Source organism: Xenopus tropicalis, chromosome 7, assembly GCF_000004195.4.
Source record: "Xenopus tropicalis strain Nigerian chromosome 7, UCB_Xtro_10.0, whole genome shotgun sequence".
NCBI classification, from domain to species: domain Eukaryota; kingdom Metazoa; phylum Chordata; class Amphibia; order Anura; family Pipidae; genus Xenopus; species Xenopus tropicalis.
Genome location: NC_030683.2, coordinates 87,886,007 through 87,890,827, shown reverse-complemented (window position 1 = coordinate 87,890,827; position 4,821 = coordinate 87,886,007). Strand labels below are relative to the sequence as shown.

General features: G+C 36.5%; 2 non-coding genes across 2 annotated transcripts; both read left to right on the top strand.

Moving 5' to 3' along the window:
• The first annotated feature begins 632 nt into the window (after positions 1–632).
• On the top strand, positions 633–721 carry mir200a (microRNA mir-200a). The gene has a single exon (NR_049689.1). It is a non-coding gene; the product is annotated as a microRNA mir-200a (primary transcript).
• Positions 722–3,459: 2,738 nt separating this feature from the next.
• Positions 3,460–3,546, top strand: mir429 (microRNA mir-429). The gene has a single exon (NR_049700.1). It is a non-coding gene; the product is annotated as a microRNA mir-429 (primary transcript).
• The last annotated feature ends 1,275 nt before the right edge of the window (positions 3,547–4,821 follow it).

The window sequence follows — 4,821 nt, the reverse complement described above, 5'->3', positions numbered from 1 at the left end:
GAAAATTCTACCTGCTAATTGGTTGGTATGGGTTAAGGCTCCTGGGCAATAGTGCCTTTTATTGCATAACCCCATTAGACTTGCAAGGGGAAAAACCTAGTGTTTGAATCCTCTGGGGAGGGGCGCCTAACATTTTTTGTCTTTTACATTGAAATGTTTAATTCAAAGGCCATGAAAGGGACTGTAGTTCCTTAGACATGTTCATTACTGTTTAATGCTATTGCATTTAGCTGCATGTTTAATGTGGCTAAATTTTTACCTTAAAAATACAACCAATACCAGCACTTTAAAACAGATGCTTTGGTCACATGAATTCAAAGCTACCGGAGTCTGCATTATATCCTCTTATTGCTGCTATTTTCATCTTTAAAATTCTGCTTCTCTTCTACTGATTCAATTATGCCTGTACTGTCCTTATGGTCCGGAAAATGGACTCAAGCTCCATGTGCCCTCTTAACTCACCATAACCATTATGAATAAAATGCTTGGGCAATTCCCCATAAAACAGAAGGGTGTGGAATCATTGGGATTAAAGATAATACACTGGGCAAGATCTGCATGATTACGAGATACATGGGCATCCATATCTATTTGATTTTGTGTGCAGTCTGATTTTCTCCTTTGCAGAAGGATGGTCCTCTATGGACATCTTACTAGACAGTGCTGGATTTATTTTATCTTTTCTAACACTGTCTGGTAACGATGTTTAAAGAGTGAGCCAATGTACTTCGTGTTCCAGATGATTTCTTGATGAAAACATAAAATTAAAGATTTTTACTAAATGATTAAAGATTTTCAGAAATGGCTGACCAGGAAAGGCCAACCTGGCTTAGTTTCCTTTGAAGTTAGTTGTTTTTGCTTCTTTACCATGGTGATGTTAATCAAAAGATGGACAAGATGTCTGAATGGGTGCAGCTATTTTCCAGTCATGTTATGTTTTAGAATGCAATGCTTTCCCTACTAAATTATGAGATGATCTCAGAACACACAATCCCTTAAAGTTCATCAGGTAAAATAAAAAAACAGATTGATGACCCTATTTGGCACATAAATGGGTTGCTCTGGAGCTACAGTGGCCACACCTCCAATAAGAGATCTAGGAAGTAACCATGTGTATGGTGGTTACACAGCATTGTAACACCTTGCCTCTGTGCTCTGGGCCCTATATTAAGCAATTTTGGTGATCAAACTGTGATGCAGTTGGCTTGTGTATAGGGTTAGGAGCTAATAGGAATAAGGAATAATGCTAATATTTAAACAATAAAATGAAATTCATTTGATTTGGCTATTCTTTTGTAAGTATGATCAACAACAAATAAATAACAAAGACAAGGTGAATTTTTGCGTTGCCTGTAAACAGAACACTGCTTTAAGAACGTTCCGAAAGTTAGGCTGAGTGTTAGATTATGTAAATAATGGCGTCATCAATCAACACAGCAGCATTGTTCTGCCACCGCGCACTGTTTGCAAAGCAGCCTTTACACAAACACGCATACACGTACAAACTGCTCTCTGCTATGGTGGAAGGAAAATAATATCCTGGAACTTTAGGGAGGTCATCTGAACATTGCCATTACGCTGAAAAAGGAACCATTTTCAAGGATTCTAATTGCTGCTACAATAAAATTTTATAAGAATATTCCCAGACATAAGGCAGCTTTGCTTCTAAACCATATGTATATCCTTATGCAAGAGAAGACTGCTTAAGGAAAATTTTCTAATGATAATAATATCAGCTATAATGACTTTTGCTAAATCATTTTGACCAATCGATGATGGACAATGATATCACATGTTCCTTTCACAAGCCCAGCGAACAATAGTGTTTTCTTTAATAGAATAAATTGCACTTACATGAGCAGTCACAAATAGAGTAGCCTTAAATTAAAAAGGGTTTTATTAACCATTTACGTTTTTATCCACAGAATATGAACAATGCTTTATAGAAAAAAGTAAGAACCTTGAGAGATTGATGTCTATACCCAGCTACATTATAGATAGTTCTGTCTCAGAGAGCTTACGCCTTAATACATGGGTTGGGAAAGAGACTTAAACTATTAAATTGCACTCCATGCCAGTGCCAACCACATTAACAGGAAAGTGCCTTGTGTGGTAGAAAGGCAGGGCAATGTTGGTACGAACACTTTGCAGCTTAAAATAATTCAGCTAAGAAGGTTATCCTCTGAAAAGAGATGAAACAAACATTACCATATTTGTCCTACTTAAAGGTCCATTAGCAGTGATATTTCACCTTTTGGCTCCAGCCCAACCTTTTACTCATTGCTCTGTTCAGGCTGAAACATGGGTGTGTTGGGTTCAGGTGGAATTTGTTTGTTCTTCATGTCATTTAAGACCTGAAAATGAGTTTGTTGTAAGGCACAATGGTAAAGCTTTGGGTAAATAAATAAGGGTTAGGCAACGGCCACTGCAGGCTATACACCCATAGGATGAAAGGAATGATTATTGGGATAAAGGCTGAATTAAATTTTATTCAAATGTATTGGAAGCCTTTTCATATAGATTTTACTAATTTTATATTGATTTAACATAAAGACTGTGTACCTTTCCCCACACCCAGACAGAAAGTATAATATTTCCTGATTAAACAGAACAGAAAACTTGTTTTTTTCTAAAGTGCTATGTGGGGTCTGCCATTTCTGCCTTCCCCCACATGAAATGTGTTGTCCCATCCTTTATTTACTAAGTGGGAAGGAGCTGATTACCCCACTGCAAGGAATTAAGCTTTCTTTTGTTAAACATTTATTTATCCAAGACTAAAGTAGATATACTCCTAGAGAGAAATGACCTAGTAGATTGTTTATTTCGCTTTTAACTTTTCCTTAACTCTGTGTTTGAAAATAGGTGAGACTAAAGTAGATATACTCCTAGAGATAACTGGCCTGGACATAGAAAGCACAATGCACAGCTCCATGTACTCATTTATATCACTTTTATCCATTCACATGACTGATTTTTTATAAACACTACTTTTTGTTGTTTATTTCGCTTTTAACTGCTCCTTAACTTTGTGTTTGAAAATAGGTGAGACAGTTTTTTTAAGATTACTGCAGGCACATTTCTTTACATTTCTAATCCCCAAATTATTGCTTGGAAACAGCACATTTTAATTGTCAAAGAGCATGCATGTCTTTGCTTACCTGGCAGATATGCTTTCTCTATTACATTTACATGTTCTTTTTTTAGTATGAAAAAAATCAGGATTTTCCCACCTTTTCCTTTTTTAGACTTGGGATACATGAATGTATGATGCAACACCCCCAAAGCCTTTTAGCCTCAAATATTTTGATTATAGACTTCACAATGCAACTACCAATTGATTTAAGCAATGCTTCTTTTTATTGTTTATTAATATATCTGAGGATTCTGTCTTTCTTGACTAATGACCCTTTCAGTTAAATCTAGTTATGTTTGTTTCTAGGCACCTCCATCCTGCAGTACTGCCTGTTGACCAATGTCTTACCAGACAAGGTTAGATCTAGTTACTCTCGTCTAATACTGTCTGGTAATGCCGTTGGTCACATTGGCCACATCTTCAGCATGTGATTAAGGCACAAATAGAAGGGAATCACGGTAAGTTGGGACATAAAAATAATTATTGGCCATTTACAACTAACTGCTCAGCGTGGAGCAAAGTGCAATGCAGAAAAAAATGGAGCAAAGTCCTTCTTTATCTCTGCAAACAGTGCCTGCAGTCATAAAGATATGATAAGCTGGAGCATATGTATTATGTGGATATATTGGGTGTGTCAAGGATGTGCTCTGCCTGTGCCATGGTTTTGGCTGTAAGAAATGTGGCAACAGAACTGTGTTTTATTAAACATGTAAGGTTTAAAGTAACCTGAAAATGTAATTCATATAAACATGCAATTTTGTCAGGTAAACTTGCTGCACCAGAATTGTTAGCAGATGTCTCACTGGCCCTGGTGTCTCTCCCCCCGCAAATTATTTTAATACAAACACTCTACTAGTTTACAATACCTGGAAACCAGCTTTTAATTTTGAAAATTGTATGAGCAATATTGCATTTGTTTGGTTCTTTTGTTTTTAATAAAACAGAAATAATTAAATCATTTTTGTTTCCGTATTTCATTTCTTAAACTGAGGTACCTTGCTGATGGCAAGTCATCAATGGAATATGGGTTTTAAGAATCAGATTTAGCATGAATACACAACATGTAAAATGGATTGCACAATTACAATTAAGCGTGATTGCTAAGTTTCACTACTGCCAAGAGGTGAACCTGCAGATGGGCCAGTAGATAAGTGTCTTGGATATCAAAAAGTAGGGGCCCAAATAATTGAATCACTATAGACTTTAAGGTTGCGGGGTCTGAATAGTGACCTTCAGTTGATGAAAAAATAAACTCCAGTACAAACAGTAGCAGAACTATTAATTTTCAAAGCCTGTAGAGAGACTATATACCCCCTATACAATGCACACCTGCTAGAGGGCCATATAAAATGATATAAATAAACTACATTCAAATTCACATTTACTGAAAGTAGATAAAGGATCCTGTAATAAGGTACCACAATTGTAGAGGCACGTTGAACAAAATTATTCTAAGACAAAACATAAATGCAGTAATGGGCTTTAGAATACTTTAGACCGAGCCCCACACTTACACTGCAGGAAAAAGTAATTTTTTCTTCGACACAATATCCAGTCCTAGTAACAAACTCTGATTCCCGTGTGTGACTTATATAAGGATTGCCTGGCAACCCATCATTGGCTAGGAGACAATGTGCTTGCAGCTAGTTTTAGGGCTGGAGTTGGATTGCTTGATTCACGTCCAACAA